Source organism: Cupressus sempervirens, chromosome 4, assembly GCF_028749045.1.
Source record: "Cupressus sempervirens isolate cs-2001-9-10 chromosome 4, ASM2874904v1, whole genome shotgun sequence".
NCBI lineage: Eukaryota > Viridiplantae > Streptophyta > Pinopsida > Cupressales > Cupressaceae > Cupressus > Cupressus sempervirens.
In genome coordinates this window covers 743,498,354-743,524,333 of record NC_143121.1, presented here as the reverse complement: position 1 = coordinate 743,524,333, position 25,980 = coordinate 743,498,354, and the positions used below count along the sequence as shown (strand labels likewise).

Here is a 25,980-nt window from a genome sequence, read left to right as displayed (position 1 = left end):
AAGAAGGGTGGCTGGCTGTTTGGAAATCTACTTATTTTTCTTCTCTCCCTCCTGTCATCCAAGAGAACATGCAATGAAATAAAAATATTGTCACAATAAGAAAATATGAAAAATATTGTTCTAGTTTTAAAAAAATTGGAGACATCAAAACATAAAATCTAGATTCTAAACAAATCAAAACATAAAATCTATGATTTAAACTAAATCTCATCACTTACGCATCATAACAATACGGTCCACCTTATTCATGTGGACAGTCTTGGGGAAGAGGTTGCAACAATGTATTTGGATCCAGTTGATCACTCTTTCTCTCTCTCCCTCTCTCTGTATTCAATCTAATGAGCCAACTGGATCTGCTCGACATTTTAATGTCTTAAGTATTGCCTCGTGGTCTGACTCGCGAACTCTCCAAAGATTCTTATTATGTGGTTTTCCACCATATTTTATCAAGTGGACATTTGATGTGACAACAAGATTTGAATAATGAAGAATCTTCCTCTCTGTTTGCCAATCCTTGAATAACCACAAGTTAGGGTTCTTCATAGAATATCGTCTAAGCCATGTGCCGGTTACAACCACTGCACCGACATGGTACTCTAAACCTTCACCATCTATAACCGAGTGATCCAATTTTTGTTTGGCTTGAACACAATGACACAAATAATAATCTGTCCCTTCTTCATTGTCTTCAGGTGCAATAACAGCAAAAACATGGCCTGCAGTGACAAATGTACAAAATGCGGTCATTAATTCAAAAAATACTTGCGTAAAAGTTATAAAGTTACATATTGAAATTACAAAGATATTTAAATATATATATTACCAGGTTGCACTAGATCAGACAAGCGGTCAAAGTCAATAGACGATTCCATCTGTACCATTTCTAGTGCTTGTGGGGGACGATAGGTGTCAATTGGGTCCAAAACTCATATATCCCATTTGTCCACTCATTCAGTTGACTCACAGTCATCCCAATTTTCCTCTGCACATGATGGACAATAGCATGCCATTTTTCATGTGTGGATACTCCATGAACCTGCATCAGAGCTTCTAAAAGAGTGCAACTCACTGGATCCTGTTAGTGTGCAACAATCCTAATATGGTGCAATGTTAGTATTATCTATCAACCAAAAAAATCTACGAACCGCAGACTCACCTTCCTTACCTGGACCCATTGTAGCGTTACACCACTGGACGATGGATTTTGCATCTGTCAATATTGCTCCATCTTTGTACTTTAGTTCTTCACGAGCTAAGGCTCTTTTGATGCATGCGCCTGCACCATCGTGCTCTCCCTTTCCATGACCAGCCTCTGTGAAATTCCACATGTATTGAATTCTACACAACTTGTGCATCTTGCTCAACCAATAGAACATCCGTGCATTCTTGAATTGAGATGCACAATTTTCTGACCAAATAATGTGCTGACGATATGCGATGCCCCTATTAGCCAAATCTCCATAAAATAGTTGAAAAAAACCATGTACGAACTTCGTAGAATGTGATCGATCATCTCTGATGTAAAAATGGTACTCCCTCAAAATCTTCCTGTCATCCTCTGTACTTGTAGGTGAATGCATGAATGTTATGTGAACAAATATGGAAACCTGTTGAGAAGTATAATACTTTGCTTGCACCTCATTTTTTGGTTGTAGTGTATAGTTCTCTACGAAATCTACAACCAAAACAATGGTATCCAGTGGAAACGTATCCTTGCACAACTTGAATTGCAAATCCAGCCATCGAGCTCTATGGGTATGCCTTGCATACTCGTAAATAATGTTTTCACAAAAAATCTTCATGAACTCATACACTGGAATCTTTTCAATGACTAAATCACATCTTTTACCATGTTTCCCATCTTTTAGAGCATATGTCACTGTCTTAAATTTTCCATAATCTACTATTTCATTTCCAATTGCATGTGTACTATCCATATGTTGACAAGTTGATAAAAGTTGCAAAGAACCACAAAATAAGCACGTACCATCCAAGCATGATGTATTGTAAAATTGTTTGCCGTCCCTTATTTCACATAAAATGTTGGATATGAATTCCCTTGAAGATCTTGGTGGCTCATTTATGTCACAATCCTGCAAAACAAACTGAGAATGCAAAATTATGCATATATGCCTAAAAACATCAAAATGGTTAGAAAATTCAATATGTATCCTACAACAACAAGTTGTGCGTGTGTGATTTATCTTCACATAAAAAGGTTTACACATCTCAAAAAATCTTTGACTTATTCGAATTTGAGGATACATACCAATAAATTTTGCAAAAAATTGTGTCTGAGTTGTGTCCAAAAAATGTTTTGCATGTGGCTCGCGATTTTGGCTACCAATCCTCCTTCTTACAACATCTCTTTGATTAGGGGAAACACGTGTGTTATTTTTCCAAAAATCTTCGATCAATGATTTCAAGGCTTCACTAATTTCTTTATCCTTTCGCGGTAGTCTACCGCTAAATGTCCATAACTCATTTTTTGTTAGATCTTCCAATCTCTCACGCCTTAGCATGGCTCTCCTTAGAGTACCTCTACCAATTTTTAATGTTTTTCTTGTCTTTCTCATGAGTCGAGCTTTCTTCATTTGGCTACTTACTATTGTCGATGTAAGTACTCATCTTGCGATATTACTATCTTTGGTGCGTGATTTAGAACCCACTTTTTCATAAGCATTCATTAGATTCTTTACAATATTTTTTTCATTTGAATCATCCATCGTTCTTAGCCCAAGAATCTTCATGATAGGCCTAAATTTTAAATTCCTCATCATTTCAACAAATAATTGGCATTGACCTGTAATATTTAATTCATCAAAAAATAATCTCCACATACGATTAACTTTTCTTTGACAAGTACGCTTGCTAATCTTGTCAGGCATTGATTTCAAAATGTTACTATCAATATCAATCAAATATTTTGGTCTTCTAAAATGAATTCTAGAAGGTGTTATAATCTCTTCAATTCTCTCAACATTTTAAACATCAACATAAGGTTGAGTGTATTGCGTACCTTGAACCGAAGATGATGTGCCTTGGCAATAAGATGCAAAAGATGGAATATCACCTACTTGATGTGTTGATGTTGTGCCTTCAACATGACATGATGGAGTGTGTATATCGTTGGATCTACAAATCAGTGTCTCTTCAACATGAGAGGACGATATGACTTCAACATTAGAAGATGGTGTAGCGGACGATATGACTTCAACATTAGAAGATGGTGTAGCTTCACAATTCAATTGTCTTCTTGAGCGTAACAGTCTCATTCGTTCTCTTTGTCTTTCCAATTCTTCCTCTTTGTTTCTTGGTACCGGTGGTTCTTGATCCTCTTCGAAAGTCAATTCTTCATTATTGCTTTGCAATTTTCTTTGCTCACGTAGTAATTTCATTTTATCTCTTTTAATTGCCAAATCTCTCTCCCTATCTTCATTTGTCTGATTTTTTGGTTTCTTCCTTGGCATGATGATGATTTCTCCATGTCAAATTATTCAAACATTTGAATTACTTAAAATGTGTAAATTACAAATTATTCAAATACATATAAAAATTATAATTATTTGAATGAATACACAATATATATATAAAACGACTTGTCAAATTTCTAACCATTTCGAAATAACATTTCATTGAAACATACAAATTTCAATGAATTCACTATATATTAAACAACATGTCAAATTATAATCAAATTTGTATCTATATATCAACAAACAATATTTAAAATAGATTGCACTAACCTTTTCTATACAAGGAATATTCAAAAAGTCTTCAAATCGTGTATCCAATGATTGAATTTGGTGTTTGTTAGCTTCCAAAAGTGTTTGCCACCTTGAAATAGTGTTTGTTAGCTTGAAATAGTGTTTGCCACTTTGAAAGAATGTTTGTTGTGTTGAAACCCGCGATTTCTGTTGAGATAACAGAGTGCAGAACAGAACAAAAGCAGAGAATGAATGAAACGGGCCCCAAAGTTTCTTTTTGACCATTTTTAGGTGATTTCACATAGTGCGTATGTGCTATAGCGCGTACGCACTATAGCGTGTACAAACTATATTAGAACACATCACTCTCCACCCTCCCTACTCTCTCTCTCTCTCTCCCTACTCTCTCTCTCTTCCTACTCTCTCTCCCCTCTCCCATCCCCTACACTCTCTCTCTCTCCCCTCTCCCATCCTTTACTCTTTAGATCTCTCACACACACTCCCATCCTCCCTCTCCCACTTCTTACTCTCTCTCTCTGCCACCTCCTACTCTCTCTCACACTCTCTCCCATCCCCTACTCTCTCTTACACACACTCCCATCTGCTACTCTCTCTCTCCCCTCTCCCATCCCCTAAACTCTCTCTTTTGCAGATACACACTCCCATCCCCCTCTCTCTCTCCCCTCTCCCATCCCTTACTCTCTAGATCGCTCACACGCACTCCCATCCCTCTCTCTCCTCCTCTCCCACTCCCTCTCCCACCACCTACTATCTCTCTCTCTCAAGTTCTCTCTCTCTCTCTCTCCCATCCCCTACTCTTACTCTCTCTCTCTCCAATCCCCAACTCTCTCTCACACTCTCTCCCATCCCCTACTCTCTCTGACACTCTCTCTCATCCTTTCACTCTGTCTCTCTCATCTCATACTCTCTCTCTCTCTTTCACCTCCTACTCTCTCTCACACTTTTTCCCATCCTTTCACTCTGTCTCTCCCATCTCGTACTCTCTCTTTGCCACCCCCTACTCTCTCTCACACTCTCACACTCTCCTATCCCCTACTCTCTCTCTTTCACACACACACACACACACACTCACACTCCCATCCCCCCTCTCTCTTCTCTCCCATCCCCTACTCTCTAGATTTTTCACACGCACTCCCATCCCTCTCTCTCCTCCTCTCCCACTCCCTCTCCCAGGTCACCTACTATTTCTCTCTCTCAAGTTCTCTCTCTCCCATCCCCTACTCTTACTCTCTCTCTCTCTCCCATTCCCAACTCTCTCTCACACTCTCTCCCATCCCCTACTCTCTCTCACACTCTCTCCCATCCTTTCACTCTATCTCTCCCATCTCGTACTCTCTCTTTGCCACCCCCTACTCTCTCTCACACTCCCACACTCTCTCCTATCCCCTACTCTCTCTCTTTCACAGACACACACACACACTCACACTCCCATCCCCCCCCTCTCTTCTCTCCCATCCCCTACTCTCTAGATTTGTCACACGCACTCCCATCCCTCTCTCTCCTCCTCTCCCACTCCCTCTCCCAAGTCACCTACTATTTCTCTCTCTCAAGTTCTCTCTCTCCCATCCCCTACTCTTACTCTCTCTCTCTCCCATTCCCAACTCTCTCTCACACTCTCTCCCATCCCCTACTCTCTCTCTCACTCTCTCCCATCCTTTCACTCTGTCTCTCCCATCTCGTACTCTCTCTTTGCCACCCCCTACTCTCTCTCACACTCTCACACTCTCTCCTATCCCCTACTCTCTCTTTTTCACAGACACACACACACACTCACACTCCCATCCCCCCTCTCTCTTCTCTCCCATCCCCTACTCTCTAGATTTGTCACATGCACTCCCATCCCTCTCTCTCCTCCTCTCCCACTCCCTCTCCCAGGTCACCTACTATTTCTCTCTCTCAAGTTCTCTCTCTCCCTCTCTACTCTCTCTCTCCCATCCCCTACTCTTACTCTCTCTCTCTCCCATTCCCAACTCTCTCTCACACTCTCTCCCATCCCCTACTCTCTCTCACACTCTCTCCCATCCTTTCACTCTGTCTCTCCCATCCCGTACTCTCTCTCTCTCTCTCTCTCTCTGCCGCCCCCTACTCTCTCTCTCACTCTCTCCCATCCTTTCACTCTATCTCTCCCATCCTTTCACTCTGTCTCTCCCATCTCGTACTCTCTCTCTGCCACCCCCTACTCTCTCTCACACTCTCACACTCTCTCCCATCCCCTACTCTCTCTCTTTCACAGACACACACACTCTTATCCCCCCACTCTCTTATCTCCCATCCCCTACTCTCTACATATGTCACGCACACTCCCATCCCCCCTATCTCTCTCCCTCTCCCTCTCCTACTGCCTACTAGATCTCTCTCTCTCAAGTTCTCTCTCTCCCTCTCTACTCTCTCTCTCTCTCTCCCATCCCATACGAGCTCTCTCTGCCACCACCTACTCTCTCTCACACTCTCACACTGTCTCCCATCCCCTACTCTGTCTCTCTTACACACATTCCCATTCCCCCCCTCTCTCTCCCTCTCCCACTCCCTCTCCCCCATCCCCTACTCTCTCTCTCCCCTCTCCCATCCCCTACTCTCTCTCTTTCATAGACACACACTCCCATCCCCCCCCTCTCTCTCTCCTCTCCCATCCCCTACTCTCTAGATTTGTCACACACACTCCCATCCCCCCTCTCTCTCCCTCTCCCACTCCCTCTTGCACCACCTACTATCTCTCTCTCTCTCAAGTACTCTCTTTCCCTCTTTAATTTCTCTCTCCCATCCCCTACTCTCACTCTCTCTCTTCCATCCCCTACTCTCTCTCATACTCTCTCTCTCTCTCTCTCTCTCTCTCTCTCTCTCTCTCTCTCTCTCTCTCTCTCTCTCTCTCTCTCTCTCTCTCTCTCTCTCTCTCTCACCCCCATCCTGTACAAGCTCTCTCTACCACCCCCTATTCTCTCTCAAACTCTCACACTCTCTCCCATCCCCTACTCTATCTCTCTTATACACATTCCCATTCCCCCCCCTCTCTCTCTCTCACTCCCTCTCCCATTGCCTACTCTCTCCCATCCCCAACTCTATCTCTCTTACACACTTCCATTCCCCCTCTCCCTCTCCCTCCCACTCCCTCTCCCATCGCCTACTATCTCTCTCTCTCTCCCATCCCCTACTCTCACTCTCTCTCTTTGCCACCCCTACTCTCTCTCACACTCTCTCCCATCCCCTACTTTCTCTCTTACACACACTCCCATCCCCCCTCTCTCTCCCTCTCCCACTCCCTCTACCATTGCCTAATCTCTTTCTCCTCCATCCACCCTCTCTCTCCCTCTCCCACTCCCTCTGCCATTTCCTACTCTCTTTCTATCCCATCCCCTACTCTCTCTATCTCTCTCTCCCCTCTCTCATTCCCTACTCTCTCTCTTTCACACACACCCATCCCCCCTCTCTCCTCTCCCATCCTCTACTTTTTCTCTCACTCGCTCTCCCTCTCCCACTGCCTACTCTCACTCTCTCTCACACACACACACACTCTCTCTCTCTCACTCTCTCCCTCTCTACTCTCTCTCTGCTACCCCCTACCCTCTCTCACATTTTCACACTCTCTCTCTTTCTCTCTTACACACATTTCCATCCCCCCTCTCTCTCACTCTCCCACTCCCTCTCCCATCGCCTACTCTCTCTTCCATCCCCTACTCTCTCTTCCATCCCCTACTCTCTCTCAAGCTACTCTATCTTCCCCCTCTCCCATTCCCTACTCTCTCTCTTTCACACACATGCACTCCCATCCTCCTCTCTCTCGCTCTTCCTCTCCCACTCCGTCTCCCACCACCTACTCTCTCTCTCCCCCATCCCCTACTCTCAATCTCTCTCTCCCAACTTGTACTCTCTCTCACACTTCCTCTCTCTCCCATCCCCTACTTTCAATCTCTCTCCCCCATACCATACTCTCTCTTTGCCACCTCTACTCTCTCTCTCACACTTCCTCTCTCTTGCATCTTGTACTCTCTTTGCCACCCATACTCTTTCACATTTCCTCTATCTCCTATCCTATACTCTCTGCCACCCCTACTCTTTCTCACTTCCTCTCTCCCCTCTCCCATCCCCTACTTTCTCTCTATCTCTCTCTCACACACACAAATAGCCATTCCCTCGCCCCACCCCCCTAGCTCTCTCTTGGTTTTGGTTTGCAATTTAGGTCTCAATAGTGCGTGCGCACTACCTCGAATTCAATAGCATTTTAATAGGGCGTGCGCGCTATAGGGCGCACGCGCTATTCAAATCTTTGCATTAAAACCAAGCCTAAGGCTTGGTTTTGCCTTGGAGATCCAACCCAAAGGTTTGGAGTTTATAAACAGGTCTAAGACATGTTTTCCAGCAAACATACAAAAAATGATTGATTTTTCTTGTGTGCTTCCCTTCAAGATTCTTCGTGGTTGGGTATCAATAAGATCAGGTTACATAACATTATAGGTTTCTATGTTAGCTATCTAACCATATAATTTATTTTTAATTTGAACTATTTTAAGTCTTTCATCTATAATTTCTTTTGAATGTATGTTCATTTTTTGTCAAAAACCACCATGTACTAATTGGGCTGTAGATTTTAGCTCATTCGTCGAATTTTGTAACAACTTAGTTTTTTAGAAACTAGACTCCATTCTACACACTTTGAAAAAAAGAAGTTTTGATTTTAGATTAGTTTTCAATCATTTCTAGGGGGAGCACACAGATATTTCACATTTTTGGAATGGGTCTAATTTAAAAATTCATTAAAAAAAAAATACACATTATAAAATTACCCGAAAAATCTGGGATAAACTACATAGTGTTAGGGAACTTTTGACTAGAGCGATTAAAGAATTTCAAAAAAAAAGTTAAAATTTTAGGGGGGCCACACTTTGTACTATGTTATATTTTTTTGGAATAAACAGTACCACTTTTTGTGACCCCCTTTTTTGAGGACCTAAAACTAAATCATTTTGAAAAAAAATTAGTAGTTTAGAAACTAGATTCAAAGGACTACGACTTTTGTTTTTGTCATATCTTAAAATTTTGAGCATAACTATCTTCAAATTCTTGTTGAAGTTCAGAATTTGCTGATTTCAAGAAAAAGGTGTCCACTTATACCCCCCTTTTGGCACCACAACTTTGTGCACTTACCCGTTAGTGACACAAATTTGGGAGGTCTTGACATGGATGAATTGAATAGGAGAATGTTAGAGTATAAGGACCATGATCCCATAAACTCAGCCACTCAAATTGTCAAAGGTAGGATCGTGGTTGCAGCTAGATTTCTTTTGGTCTTCAAACATATAAAGTTGATTGTGAAGAGCTTGAAATGGTATAATTTAGAAGATAGAACAATAAGAGAACTAGACAGTAAAGAGTTGGCAAAAAAAATTCCATCGGCAATTTAAAAAGTATTCAAAATCCCAACGTACAAATCGATTGTGTAGAAGTCAAAGGAGAAAGTATCAGAGTATATACTACTAGGATTGACCATTGTGATGGGGTGATCAATTATAAGTGGCTTGGAGAAAATATGGCCCGCCACTCCAACTTACCCAAACAACTAGTTTGGCTAGACCTCTAGGGAGAGTACAATAATTTGGTCATGATCATGAGTGAAATATTTAGGATATCATAATCCTACATATTTGAACCAAGGATGTGATATTTTGTTGAACAAGTGATCAAGGGAATGAATGCCATGGACTAGGTATTCAATCACCAATAACTTGAATGAGCAAGTTAAAAATCTAGAGCAGTTGAAAGAATTATACATGAGTTCCTATGTCATATATATGTAACACTGATGATGACAAGGAATTATGGATTAAGATGCACATCAACAATAGGAAGTGGTTTACACGACTTGAAAGTGCATGAGTTCTACCCTCGGTTATAAGTTTATGTTAAGGATGACTTTATGAGAGTCGATGACAATTTTTTTATGCACATTGTTAGGACTTTGCAACATAGATTACACATGAGATTGTCAACTAAGGTGATAAATTTGATAGAGAAGTGAGCAGATGATTAGAATGTTTCCATATTTTTTGGTAGTTGGAAAACAAGAAAACTAGCTATATTTCTACCATTTGGCACTTCGTCAAGCAAGATTGGCTTATAATCCCTACAATAGAATTAGAATGATAGTTGTGTGAAATCAAACAAAGGGAAAACCTCAAAGATTACGGGTTTAGCATTGCAAATGAGTCCAAGATAAAATTGAAAATGTTTTTCAGATCGTCACTCAATATGATTAGAGCATGCAAAATTATCCAAGCACTAGATCAAGTGGAGGAAGTTATAAACACAATCTAGTCCAAATATGAGGTGGAATGGGAGAAGACCCTCTATCAGAATGATTGGTCCAAGAAAGCAATACTAGATCTTGATTCAATATCTGCACCAATTGTGAGGTTTATTAAATGGTGGGTTTAGAATCAAATTAGAAAAATGAGGGTTTCAAAGGATAATGTGACTTATAAATTGGTTGGACGTCAGACATTGTGGGATGATAGACCAAGTCATTAGGAGTGAGAGTCAAAGAAGGAGAAATTACATCAAAGAGTGTTGAATAAGATAAAGGGAAGTGTATTGCCTGAGAGGTATAGCCAAGAAGTATGTCTCACCCTCACAGTGAAGAACCTCAACAAAAGAGACAAAGATTAGTAGTTATTCATCATTGTCTAGTCAAAGTCCAAGCTTATGGAGGTTGACCCTTTCACAATGAGAGAAATTTCAAAACCAACAAGAGAAGGGTGCCTCAAGAAAATCATACACCAGGCTAGTGCAAGATAGAGAAAACATCCATGCTTATTAAGAATTTTTCCAAAGAAGAGATAGAGAGAAAGAAGTTTTCACAGAGGATCTTGGGACCATATTAGAATAGGAGATGATGGAGATAAAAGTTCCTATGACATAAATGGATTGAAATTCCTACTATGAAAGTAGAGGTTTTGATGAAACATTAAAACATACTATCACCAAGGAAGAAAATGGTGAAAGAGTGGTATAGGGTCAAGAACAATTGTCAGTTAACAATCTATGTGTTGTTAGTCTAGATTGGTTAAGGAAAAGGTTGTAGAGAAGACATGAGAATGAAATTGGCTAGGATTTGAATTACTAGAAATTTTGAACTAAGGACAATAAGCTAGAATAAGAAGGCAAAGAAAAATAGATTGTAAAAATCCTCAAGGGTGAACCTAGATCTAAGACTTTATAGATTGTAGTATAATACCTATGATTTTAAAAAATGACTAGATTGTTGCAAATGAGTACAATGTGACATAAATGGATCTAGGACATGCCTCGAGGGAGCAAGTCATTGAAGAATTTGAAGGTTTCCCATGTATTTAAGGAGAAGATGGTTAGAAGGAAAATATGAAAAGGTGAAAAGAAAGAATAGCGCTTTATGTGATTATGTAAACAACTTATTCCATCTAGTAAAGGAAGCAGGCCATGCCTTAATTTGTTTCATCTATAGTTCTTCCAAGCAAGTTGATGGAAGGTGTTGAGAGAATCACATAGATTACTCAAAGTGCATAAGCTTATATGCAAATCATCCATAATGAACCAAAAAAAATTGTTGAAGGCTTGGTATAGATATACAAAAGGGTATTGGCCATCCTTTCTAGGATACAATGCATAGACAAATCATGTGAGGATAAGCATATTTACCAAGATGAAGCAATTTCACCCCTATAAGTTTTAGTGGAAACTCTCAGGTAGACATGGGTTGATGGTGGAGTGATAAGGGAAGAAGTGTATGATTTTTCTTAACGGTACAATGCAATAATCATGGAAAAGCATATGTTTGAGAGATTTAATGAGATATTTTCTGGATTGAGAAAGGTTGTCAAGAATATTCAATAAGGAATCTCCAATGCAATTGCAATCTTGTTAACACTAAGATTGATTGAGAATGATATAATTGTATACAATCTTAGAAGAAAACTAGAGGGGTTTTTTTTGTTATATTTCTTCACAAAGGATTACTTGAGAACTTTTTAATATTCTTCAATGTTATGCACACAACCCAAGACTCAATCAAGTTTGGAGAATAGTTTGAGTAGTTGTGGATGAGAAATGATTATTTTGGAGTTTTAGCAAGAATAAGCACCAAGTATCAGTGTGGATGAGATGGAGAGAATGTCACCCAAATTATGAACATTCAAGGAATAGAATCAAGTATAAGTTATTCTTGGTGATGGACCATTTAATGCATACTGGGAATTCATGTTGCCCCGCTCTACTACCGAATGAGCTAGCATAGTGGACATTTTATCACCCTCGTCAAGGAAGTGGTTTTCCCTTGATTGGGGTATGTCGACCCATGCATTAATTTTACTCTCCTCCTTTTCCCTAACCCTAATTAGGGCTAAGATGGCACAATTTGGGCCATCAATTTTATTTCAATCAAGGATAGTCATTTTAATCAAGAACCTATATAAAGGCCTCATTTCTCATTTGTAACTTAGGATAAAATTTGGAGATTGTTTCTATAAACTACTGAGATAATAAAGTTGTCTTTGAAATTTGGTGATTTGTTGATGTATCATGGTGTTTGCACATTCTCTTTGTTTTGTCATTTAGTTTAGCATTTGCTTTCAAGTACTTATATGAATCTAATTTATATAATTGTTGTGAAGTCACTTTTCTCATACCTTTTGTTCTAAAGTGATTCTTAAGCACAGTGTAAGTTTGGTTTTGAACCCTTATGTGGATACTTTAGTTATATCTTTCATACATATTGTTTATTATGATAGTATTTATCAAGATATAAAAATCCTTTGCATACCCCTGGAAGACTATACCAAATGTTGCATAGTTTAATTTAACGAAACAAAGTTTTGTAGACTTCATCATAACAGTTTTCATCTTTTAAATTCTTAGGAGTATCCCTTCTCTTTTTACTTTTTGCATATTCATGAAAACCAAAAAAAGTCTCTTATTGCAATATTACTTGAAAGCTCTCGTAGCTAAAATTGTTTAGAGCTAAATTGAGTAACATAGTATAAGGCTCCTTGTGATAATAACATATCATGCAAGCTATTAAGCTTATCCATAGTCAACAAACAAACAAACAAAATCTTACAACCAATTGTATAATCTTTGCAACTTCAACATAAATTAGATCTTGACCACAAGAAGATTAAATATTTCAATATTTATTCTATTATTAATAAATCATAACACGTGCATAAGAATTCCCTACCCCTCAAAATCCTTCAATAGTTCCAATAAAAACATGCTTGTCTCAAAAGAAGATAAAATGTTTCAATATTTATTCTATTATTGATAAATCATAACCTCTGCATAACAATTCCCTACCCCTCCAAACCCTTCAATGGTTCCAATAAAAACATGCTTGTCTGAAAATACATATATCACGAACATGATCTTCATTCAACTGCAATACTACATTTGTAATTCTTAAATACTAGGGAAAATATCCCCCTTCATGTTATACATGTTTCTTCTAAATCGAATAAGATTCAAAATATATAGTCATGAAATTTAGACCCTAGTCTATAACCATGAAGCCATGTTGATTCAAAATATATAGTCATGAAATTTAGACCCTAGTCTGTAACCATGAAGCCATGTTTTATCAACATTTTGATAGTTTATTATTATAATCGATTAGGACTTACAACAAGTGAATTGACATCATAAAAAAATCTTGAAATTGTCTTAAAAACAATATTCGAACTCTCGATGCTGCTGGTCTTGTAGACGTTTCATTCATTCATTACAATTCTGTAAAATTGCATTCCATTGTGTTGACGTCTAATATTCATTCTCTCTAGAGCCACGAGTAAGGAAATCCAAGCCTTTCATGACAAACGCTGCAAAGGTAAGCTTTCTGCTAAACGACTTGTTCTACACAAAACTTGAGTTGCGATAAGTCAAATAAAACGACAAAGAGTTATTCAAGGCAAGCTATAAAAAGACTCCGTACCTCTAGAACAAAAGGCAACGTTTACGCAGCACCAAAATGGGCCCATTCTAGTGCACAAAGTCTTACTGCCATTGAAAAATGAGTGCTTCGAGGCGGCACTGGCTATACGAGGGCCAAAATGCACCCCACCATTGTCGGCTTCGCATGGCCATGGGATGATGGCATGGGAGATTCCATCCGTTTTTCACTACCAAACTCTCCATCAATTCCTCTTTGCCAGCCGTAACAAACGGATTAAAATAGCATTAATTTTTTGTGCCAAATGCCCACTCCTTTCCCGCGTTAAATCCAATGTTCTATATATTATCGTGTGAAGACATGGTTTTACATTATATTTTTTTTCAATGGTCTTTTTTTAACTTTTCTTTTGGGTTGATATAAATTCAGAGCTTGCGAATACCCTTTGACATTGAAGTCGTCATTTATCTTTAAAAATATAGTTCTGAGCGGTAGTTCTGAGAGGTTTTTCTTGGGAGTAGCAAGTGTATTTCATCTCGGTCAAAGTAGATCAGCAGCCCTGAATTGTTTTGTTAATTGTTTTTTTGGTTTATTTCATTCTGCAACCTTCTAGCGTGGATTATCAAATTTTCTTCGGACATGGTATAATTTAAATTTAAATTATTTCTTTTTATATTTTAAATATTTTTACTCTTTTTTGGTTATGCAAAAAATTAGCATTCATAGTTTTTTTGGTATTATTTGATCTATAGATTCTAATGTGGACATAAATCTGATATTCTCAAGTTTTCCAAGAATTCATATATCACTTTAGAAAGGTATGGTGGTAAAATTTGGATTTCCTCTTAGTTGTTAAATATTTTTATAAGATAATTTTTTTTTTTTTAATTTATATTAATTATTAGAATATGATTTATTAACTTGACCAATAATTGATTTTCTAAATTAGAATGAATAATTTTCCACTATATTAAGAAATAATAATTAATATTTTTTAGAATAATGTAAACTCGCATATTGACTAAAGGAATGAATAAGTAAAAATATTAATTTAACAAATAAATAGTTTATTAATGCTAGGTATGATACTCATTTTTTCTTTTGGATCATATCATATCTTAGAAATCAATAATATGAAAAAATATTATAATACCCAAGAAAATTAATAAACAAAAAAGTTACTTTTTGATTAAATTTTGTTAAAAAATTTATGATGAAGAATCAAATTTTAATTTTTTTAAAAAAAAATTACCATGCTTAAAATTATTATTTTTTAAAGGAAAGATGAAAAAAGATAAATCTCAAATTTATTAAATGTATTATCATTATATGTCAATTTGATTAGCAATACTTTATATGTGAGAAATAAGTAATGCTCTTCTTAGATCAAAATTCACCATTATGTTATAGGCTCTTGTTCAAAGCTTTATAATTTATTATATAGATATATTTCAAATAATATAATTTTAAAATAATAATTGTAACTATATATTTTGTTAATTAAAATATAACTCTATTTTTTCTTCAATAGAATATGATTAATTAACTTGAGCAAGAATTGATTTTCTAAGTTAAATTTAATAAATTTTTCACTATATTAAGAAATAATAATTAATATTTTTTTAGGATAATGGAAACTCACATATTGACCAAAGGAATGAATAAGTAAAATTATTAATTTAACAAATAAATAGTTTATTAATGTTATGTTTGATACTCATTTTTCCTTTGGATAATATCATATCTTAGAAATCAATAATATGAAAAAATATTACAATTCTTTAGTACTTTGCCTCCATCTTGAAATTAGAAATTAGATTTTTGAAAGAAAAAACCATTGATTTTTTCACTTTCTCTAGTATGTTTCAATAACAGATGTTAAAAAATAATGTTAAAAAATTAACATTCACAATGTTAAAAAATTAATGAACCAAAAAGTTGCTTTTTAATTTAATTTTTGCTAAATTTTTATGATGAAGAATCAAATTCTATTTTATTTTTAAAAAATTACCATGCTTTCAATAATAATTTTTTTAATAGGAAAGATAACTAAAGATAAATCTCAAATCTATTAAATATATTATGTTTATATGTCAATTTGATTAGCAATACTTTACATGTGAGAAATAAGTAATGCTCTTCTTTGATCAAAATTCACTATTATGTTATAGGCTCTTGTTCAAAGCTTTATAATTTATTATAAAGATATATGTCAAATAATATAATTTTAAAATAATAATTGCAACTATATATTTTATTAATTAAAATAGAACTCTATTTTTCTTTATTAGAATATGATTAATTAACTTGAGCAAGAATTGATTTTCTAAGTTAGAATTAACAATTTCCACTATATTAAGAAATAATAATTAATATTTGTTTAGGATAATGTAAACTCGCATATTGACCAAAGGAATAAAAAAGTAAAAAATATTAATTTAACAAATAAAAAGTTTATTAATGCTAGGTTTGATACTCATTTTTCCTTTGGATCATGTCATATCTTAGAAATCAATAATATGAAAAAAATATTATAATACCCAGGATTTTAGTACTTTGCTTCCATGTGTTACCACAACCTTTGTTAATATGAATACCTTAAAATGGACATGTTATATATTCACCTTTTCAAATGTGAAAAACTCATATGAAGATCATGCCAATACTCATAATGATATGTTCATTATTATTCCATGTCATAGAAAGATCAACTATTATATCTTTTCAACTGTCATAGCTTTTTCATTAGGGAGTGTGGATAAATAGAATAGATTGCAATAATGGTATGTGTAGAGATCCTTTTGTACATATTTGAACAAGATAGAATGTCATTAACCATATTAATATTATTCAGGATGGGTAGAAAGAATAAATGGGAATCACTTGTCAAGCTAGATGTGCAAGATATCTCTAATGAAGGAAATCATTTTTCAAGCTACGAACTTGAATGGACACCGATTGGAGATGATACTACTCATTAGATAGATTGGTGTGCTGCTATCCCTCTTGAGAGACTCCCTGACTTTGTTAAAGGGGAAGGTTTATTAGATGGTAAAGAAACAACATTTATATGTAGAAAATATAGGGAGTATAATGTGATGAAACCTACTGACCATACCGCAAAGATGTATTCAAGGTTTGTTTAAATTCAATATGTTAATTAAGTTTTCCAACACTTTTTATTTTTTTATTATATTGATTAGTATTTTTTTTACATGTATAAATAGCTATCATTGTGCTTTTGGGCCTGAGATTAAAACAAATAAGCATCCAAATTTGAAAAGGAAACAAAAATTTATCCAAAAGAGGGGTTGTCAAACCCACTTTCATGTTAAGGTTTTGTATGGCAGGCCAAATGTTGCAATTATTGCATATAACCAATATAGTCATCAAGATGCCAACAGTGAATTTTGTCATGGAATTGATGACCCTTCTGGTGATCCAAGGAGTCATGTTGCACCAAGACTATCAAATGAATGTAAATCATATATTGAATCCCTATTACTAATGGGTGTGGGGATTGACACAATATGTGAGCAACATTATTTGGATTATGGTATGACAAAGTTGATGAAAAAGAGGGACACTTACTTGTTGAGAAAAGATGTATTAAATGCATGGAATAGAGTGCTTTCCCTACGTTCACAAAAAAATGAAGATGATGCCAAAAGTGTGTGTTTGTGGCATATAGAGGAGAAAGATAAATTCTTCTACTATAAAACACCAAAAAATGAAGAAAATATTCCATCTATCATAGGCATGCAAACACCATGGATGTTAGAGATGATGGTGAAACATTCACATGATTCCATTATTGCAATGGATTCTACATTTTCAACAAACAAATATGCTGTAAGTAGAACAATGCTAATTTTATTTGTCGATGTTAATTCAAGTATTAGAGTAATGTATCTTAGAAATTAATTTATTATTGACTTATCTATGTGTAGTATGAATTATATACCTTGCTTGTATTTGATGAACAAGAGGCTAGTGTACCTGTTGCATGGGCCATATCCTCAAGAAACAAAGTTGAGGACATAAATGAATGGCTAACTGAGGTGTATAGAAGAGGAAAAGTATATAAAGAGGATTGGCATGTTAATGCATTTATGATAGATGATGCTAGTGCGGAAATTGAGGCAATCAGGTTTTACTATTCTTACTTTATATTTATAAGAATATAATTGCTTAATATCCAGGTTACACAAAGATATGTTTTCTACTTTTCAACATAATATAGTTTCAATTTAACAATTACTTGATTAGACTTCTACTTATGAACTTTCATAACATGAAACTTGTAGATTATCCTTTGGTTGTCGAGTATTGCTATGCATTTGGCACGTACGCAGAGCATGGTTGAGGAATGTATACAAGTAAGTCAATATTTAATTGCAATTTATGAAAAGTTGCATACGTCAACACCGTAACTTTATATTGTGTTATAAAATCCAGATTTGTCAGCAATAAAGATGTCGGGACAAAAATATTTGATAGATTAGGTGATATAATGTATGCAATGAGTGACAATGAAGATGTTACCACTCACTTGATAAAAGAATTTATGGAGGAATTCAAAGAAGAAAAGAAATTTATTGAGTACTTTCAAAAGATTTGGTGTTATGATGAGAGTCGTATTGGTAAGATTATCAAAGTTATACTTAATATTTTTTTATGTATTTATACAATTTAGGTTAGTCAATTTATATACTAAGATATCATTTATTTATTTTTGTATAGCAATGTGGGCAAAAAACTATCGAAGCTTTCCTCATGCAAATCAGGAAACTAATGCTTCAATTGAGTCCTATCACTCCCACATCAAGAGTCATGATTTAAGTGACCTTTCTAAAAAATGCACAAGAAGAATGGATTGGCTCATTCATACACTTCTTCATAGGGTAGAGTCATTCTACAAAAACAAAAGATATTTGCAACTATCAGGATTTTTAACCAACTTTAAAAAGGAAAGATATTACATAACTTCTTTAGAGAGATTAAAAACAATACTAGATTCAGATTGTTATCCATATGATCTCTTGCCAAACACATATAAAGTAAGAATTCAAAAAAATCCAACAAAATGGTACTTTGTGAGAAAATTTGGGCCAAATTTACATGTATGTGATTGTGAGTGGGCAAATAAAAGAAACACGTGCAAACATGTGTTGAAGATCATAGATATTCTAAAGAGGAAAACAACAAATGAGCATGATCATGTTGTTGGTAATGTCATTTAAAATTTAGGTTTAGTACATACATACATATGTATGTATATTATTGTTTCCCAATGCTAACTAAATTATTATTTTTTTCCAAATTGCAGAAGCTTCTACTCCATTGGTTGATGATAATAACAAAGTTAGAGAGAGTTCGAGTCATGGAATTAATGTCATTGGTAATTATGATAAGATATTTATATTTAAATATTCAATTATTTTATGGCTCTTAACAAATTAACTAATTCATATTTCAATTGTAGATGATTGTATACATTCAGAAGATCAAGATGTGCTAGAAATTGATGGGGAAGTTCATAAAATTGGTAAGTTTTAAGAATATCATTTTATAATGAAATATATATATATATATATATATATAAGGTTCTTTTTTAATCTTTGTTATTCATATTGCAGGTGGTTGGGAATCATCTAATAGTACCAATGATAAGTTTCAAAAACCCATTGACTCTTTAAACTCATTGCTCAAAAATTTACCTACTGGCGAAGATGAAAAACATATTCTTAGTCAATGTGTTGAGAGATTTTTAAAAGATATCCATGCATCTATTGATTCATGTTCCAAATTTAAATCACTCCCTGGTTCAGACAACATTTCTTTGAAACGAATAACACCATGGTTTAGTCGTAGCAAAATGCATAAAAGTCATTCAACTTGTCAGAAACACAATGTTGTATCTAGAAACTTAAAGGAAAATCTCGAGGAACATGAAAAGTTTCAATTCCCATCTAAAAGATGTAGGAAAAAAAAGAAAAAGAAGGTTACTAATTGCTCAGGAAGAGCAATACAAGAAGAAAAAGAGACTATAAGGAAACAAGGTGAGTTCAATTATTCAAAATTATTTTTGTATCTATATGATTTATACTTCTTATTTCTACTTCTTATCTTAAACATATGTCATTATTCAAAATTATTTTAGTAATTTACATAAAATACTTTTTTCCTTTTGATTTATTATGTTAAACATTTGTCATTGTAGGTTTGATTGATCAAGAAAGTGCTCGAGGACGTCTATTACCTTTCTGTCTTGATCTAAACCAAACAACAACAGATGGGATTGAAGTTACAAGTGGTAAGTTAGTTACTATTAATTTACTTTATTATTTTTCTTTTAATTCCATTTTTGATGATTCTAAAAAGACATGAACAACTGAGGCAATGCATGTTAGAAAAGGTAATACAATTATGATAAAGAATTCAATACTTTTGAATAATTAACATATAAATTAATTGTATACATTTAGAACATATATTAAATTAATTTTTAGTCTTGCAGATTTAGATGATCAACAAAACACTCAAAAATATGGTCAACTATTTTCTTTTGATCTTAATCAATCAGTGGAAGAAATCAACACAATGCAAAGTGACTATGGTAAGAAAAAAATAAAATAAACTTCAAACAATCATGATTCTTTTATTTGAAACTTATGTGCATTTAACTAACTTAACTAACTCACTGTATTTGTAGGTGATGGTGATATGAACATGGAGGATCACAGTCAACACTTTTTAGAATAATCAGTATACTATACTTATGTCTTGATTGTTGAAGACTTTACATCTCTTTTGAAATTAGATTTTAGAACCTTAGTGAATTGTAAAGGTAAGATTGTTAAAAAGTATTCTACATAAAATGGCTATTATGAACCAAAATTATCAATATTTTTAGAATTTCAATATAATTGAATGTATATTTGGATGTCAAATCAAATCATGTTATAAAATTGGTTCTAATGTAGAACATAGTTTAATGTAATTGAGAATTTTTACAATGAGAGATTTTATGAACTTACCTATATTATTGATGCTACCATGATGATTTGAATTTGATTTTTTAGATATATCATGTTTTAAACTTATTTCATCTAGTGTCTCTCCCTACACAAGACACATTATGCTTTATAAAATGTTTCCTAAGTACAAATGTTTAAAATATTAAGAATTGAAAATATTAACATAAAAAAATATGATGTGAGCTTATGTGAATGATAGTAATATTTTTTTTATTACATAACAAAAATAAATATTTTAATTTTAACTATTTTCACATACATTTCAATTTTTTTTTGAATCGTGTAATACTCCAAAATAAATGTATTAATTATGAATATAAATAAATCTTTTAATTTAATAAAAATTGATGAGATAGATAATAGCTTGGGAGACAAATATAAAAGCTATTTTTTATCATACAATAATTATTCAAATTGTCAAAAAAATAATAATAAAAAATTTTAATCATCATATATAACAATATATGAATTGAAAGGAACATGGAATGGATTAAATTAGACACGCTTCAATTGGAGTTTAATCCGCTTGCGGCTGACAAAGAGGAACTGAGAGACAGTTACCACTGGCAAAGAGGAATTGACGGACAGTTTGGTCAAGAAACATTTAAGGAATTTACCATGCCATCATCGCATGGCCATGCAAAGCCGACAATGGTGGGGTGCATTTTGGCCCTCGTATAGCCAGTGCCCTTCGAGGCGACCTCTAGCAAGATTTACAACTGGCCGCCAATCATTAGTCAAAGTCAATTATCTTGCTCATAAATGTGGAATCTTTTGTCAAGGCCCAATTCTCAATTATTTTGTTCCCATGTTTTCAGGTTCAATTATGTCTATCTTGTTCTTCTATAATGTGGAAACTAAATTAATAGATTTACCAAAGACATCTATTATTTCATAGCTTATAAGTTGAAATTCTTCTATTATATAAGGTTCACCTCTTCTTTTCCCAATTGGAGGTGGAAGCAAAATGTTTCTTATTTTAGTCTTTTTAATGATTTTTTTCCCTTCAGCCATATGTGAATACCGGTATTCTGCTTGCAATAATGCTTCCAATTACACAGAGGGGGGTACATACTCCAAAAATTTGAACCTAGTAATCAATGAACTGTCTCCTAATGCACCTCAAAATTCAGGGTTTAACACGTCTTCCCATGGCCAATCTCCAATAGAGTCTATGGCCTGCTGCAGTGCATCGGCGATGTATCAGCAGCGAAATGCTCAGAGTGTTTAAGTGAAGCCAGCAACATGCTTGGAGACCTTTGTGACAAAGCGATAGGCGGGGAAGTATGGATGTATGATTGCTTCCTGCACTATGATAGCTCCAATTTCTTTTCAAAACTGGACAACTCTTTCTATGTTCTGAGGAACGACCGAGATGTCAAAGGCAACGTGAAGGTTTTCGTGTCCACCACATCTAGTCTTCTCACCAATTTGTCTGCTCAAGCTCTTGACCCAGCAAATAATGGATACGCTGTGGGATCGGCTCAATACTCAACTTCGCATGAGGTGTACGGTTTAGTTCTGTGCTTGAAAGTCTTATCAATGGAGGATTGTAAGTCTTGTTTGTCTACAGCATGGCAAAGCATGGAACGGTGCTGTTCTTCCAAACAAGGACTTCAGGCTATGTCAGGGAGCTGCACGGCAAGATACGAGATATACCAATTTTTTGGCTCATCGCCATCAACTCTCAGTCCTCCGCCGGTAGCCCACGGTCGTACTCAGACAATTGCTGAGACAAAATCAAGTTAGTATCTATGGCTTTCCTTCATGAGACATTCTAATGTAAATGAAAATGGCGTATTTAATGTTTATTTAAAACTAAATTAAGGTTAACTGGTTTTCTTTTTAGATAAGTTGAAGAGATTTGTGGAATACATGGGCTTGGCACCAATTTTTGTGTCAAACTGTAGACATACACTCTAAGATTAATTTTCAAAACTTTTGTGCCTTGCAGATAAGTCATCACGAAGATTACCAATGATATTAGGGATTACTATAGGCTTGACGCTAATCTTCATTGCATGTTTCCTTACAATGAGCAGAAAAGTTAAATCTGCAATTTTCAAGAATCCAGCAACTCTTGAGAAGCAAAATGAAGGTGCTAATATGGATATACATGCTATTGTCTTGAAATTTTCTCTCAGTAATTATTAATAACTAGTTTAGGATAACTCTGACATAGGAAAGATACCCAGAAAGGAGGCTATTTACAAAAGAGCAAATTGCCTTCAGCTTAGAAACTCTGAGAGAAGCAACAGACGACTTTAGTGATAACAACAAGCTTGGTGAGGGAGGCTTTGGCCCAGTATATAAGGTATGAATTGATGTTAATCTATACTCTGTTGGATACATAGCAAATTTGGTTTAAGATTTTCGTTAAACAGATGTGGGCTTGTTTCGTTTCCAAGGGAACGACAGAGGGCAAGGAGATAGCAGTGAAAAAGCTGTCTGCAAGATCTGCACAGGGAAGAAAAGAATTTATGAATGAAGTGGAACTGGTGGCAAATATTCAACATAGAAATCTTGTGAATTTGCTCGGATGCTGTAGCGAGGAAACCGAAAGAATGCTTGTCTACGAGTATATGCCCAACAAAAGCCTTGACACCTTCCTCTTCGGTGAGTCATTTCTTTGTTACCAAAATAAAAAATGCTATAATTACTCTCTGACATGATATTTTCCTCTGAAATTGGAAACGAAAACAGACCCCGTAAAGCGCAGAATGCTCGATTGGTAAAATAGGTTTAATATAATTATTGGTATCACCCGCGGCCTTCTTTACCTTCACGAGGATTCGCAGCTTCGAATAATTCACCGAGACATCAAAGCGGGCAACATTTTGCTTGATGAGAAATTGAATCCTAAGATAGCTGACTTTGGCTTAACCAGACTGTTTTCTGACAGTGAAACCGAAATCCAATCAAGAGTTGCAGGAACCTAGTAAGAATGTCTTTACATTTCTAAAAGTAACACAATGTAAACATAAACATAAGCATTTTCAAAACAAATGTTTTGATGTATGCAGCGGCTACATGGCTCCAGAATATGCAATGGGAGGGCAGCTATCTGTAAAAGCTGACATTTATAGTTTTGGAGTTTTGCTGCTAGAGATTATAAGTGGAAGAAAAAACACAGACATAGATATTTCAAAAGAAAATCAGAGTCTCGGACTATTAGAATGGGTAAGAAATATTAAATTCCTCAATCAAGCATTAAAATGTTTAAGAAAATGAATTCCTCAATCTTTTTGAAAGGTGACGTGTGATGCAGGCATGGAGACTATTCAAAGGAGGGCATGCTCTCAAAATTGTAGATATTATGTTGGTGGGAAATTGCACAGAAGAGCAAGTGATAAGATGCATTCACATAGGACTTCTGTGTACGCAGGCTAATCCCGAGAGCCGTCCAATGATATCTAATGTTTTTACAATGATATCCAGCAATTCAGTACCGTTACCAAATCCAACTAGGCCTGCATTTGTAAGCATGACCAGTCAGAGCCCGAGTATTAGTTTCATCCCTATAACATCTTCTTGGAATGAATTCTCAATAAGTGAATTAGAACCTAGATTATGATCGCTGGAATGTCCTGCAATGAGAAAGACTCGTTACCCTCATTTCAATTGAAAATAACCAAATTACGCTTATTACAAAATTAATAATAATAATTCTTCCATTATGAGTTTTTAGTTTTAGGATAATAATATTAGTTAATTATTTTGAGTGATACTTATTAGCTGTCTAAATTGTATAAATATTAAATGCAGGGAGAAGCCTTGCCCTGCTAATGATTAAATGACTAGTAGATTTATCTGTGTCCTTCAGAGCTTTAGTCCTGTGGTATAAATGTTATTATTTCGAACTTTTTGTGGAGAAATTATCCATTGGGTGTTTTGCACTAGCAACAGGAGGAAGTTGGGCTTGATTAAATAAAAATGCTAAAGGAGTACCAGCTTTGCAAATGATTAAAGCCCAATACTCTCACCTTTGTGCACTCGACAAAATCGATATGTGTGATCCGAATTTTTTTGTTTTCATAAAAGCTGATTCTGAAAGATAATATTTATATTATGAACAATGAAAAGTAAACATCGAGAAGACATAAAAGAAAAGGCACAGAACATGAGATCCCGTTGATTTTAAACTGTGCCATGAGGCACAATTGCACATATATAATACCTTGAAATATCATGAAATTAAAAGAAAATAGTAGCCGTTTAAAACCTGGATAATCTTCCAAACAATCTTCTAAAAATTACTTCAGATATCTTACAAGCCCCATTTGAGTTGTAGCCGTACTCTTCTCATAATGTCTTTTATCTCTACATATTTTCTAATCTCCTTTTATGCTGATAATGGATAACAGCCGAGTTTTTTAATCAAATGAAAATGGGCGATGCCACTGACTTTTCATATTGTACTTATGACCATAAAATTGAGGTAATTGAAATCTCAATGCTGATCCGCAGATACTACAAACACTTGAATCCTTAAAATCCCCAAGAAAAACATAGTAATTAGTAGAAAGACAAACGGTTACGTAGCTGACAGAAAGGAAACAAACTGTGGGCACTGCCACGAAGACGAACCCACTAGAGGAACATTACTGAAGTGCAGCATTCTTCCATGACTACAATCTCCTCAGCAAACCATACGCATGGCCACCATCTCCTCTCTTACCATATTCTTTTTTCCTGATTGAAAAAATTAGGAAACAAATTACATAGACAAAACACCATTGCTGTAGCAACAGCTACAGCAGTTACAGACATAAGTTATCATACTCTTGCTCGTTTCACTTGTAATTTATAAATTTTTGACTAGTTTACATGGTAGCAGAATAGGTTTGGGCTGTGGGTTTGTTCTCCATTGGTCTTGGGTTCGACTCTGCTCTCAGATTTAAGAGGTGAGATGGGTTGTGACCGGAAGATCTCACTCTAGCTCGTAGAGGTTTTCAAAATACAGGCTGTACACAAATTCAATTCACCATAGACTGCAAATTTAATGTCTCTATGTTATAAAAACCTATTTAACAGTGCCTATGTAAAGAATTGACAATTATGAAACGCATATAATTGGTAATAAATCATCATATCCTTTATGAAAAAAGTTAAAAGTAGCTCATATTTGTTCATTATTTTATTTAAAATCTTAATTAATATTAAATTATTTTTAAGATATAATTATATTATTAGGTTTTACAATTTTAAAGTATCTTTATTATTATATTTTTATGCTTCATTAAATTCTTTACAAAAGCAAATAAACTTTCATATCAAATTCTTATTATATTTTTATATTCTAATA

The 25,980-nt window shown here is 35.1% G+C and overlaps 1 pseudogene across 1 annotated transcript; it reads left to right on the top strand.

Moving 5' to 3' along the window:
• Positions 1-21,558: 21,558 nt before the first annotated feature.
• LOC149563501 (cysteine-rich receptor-like protein kinase 10) lies at positions 21,559-24,352 on the top strand (annotated as a pseudogene). The gene is made up of 7 exons (XR_016364071.1): positions 21,559-22,419; positions 22,630-22,773; positions 22,871-22,989; positions 23,084-23,291; positions 23,379-23,613; positions 23,699-23,855; positions 23,944-24,352. The product of XR_016364071.1 is annotated as a cysteine-rich receptor-like protein kinase 10 (transcript).
• Positions 24,353-25,980: the final 1,628 nt, after the last annotated feature.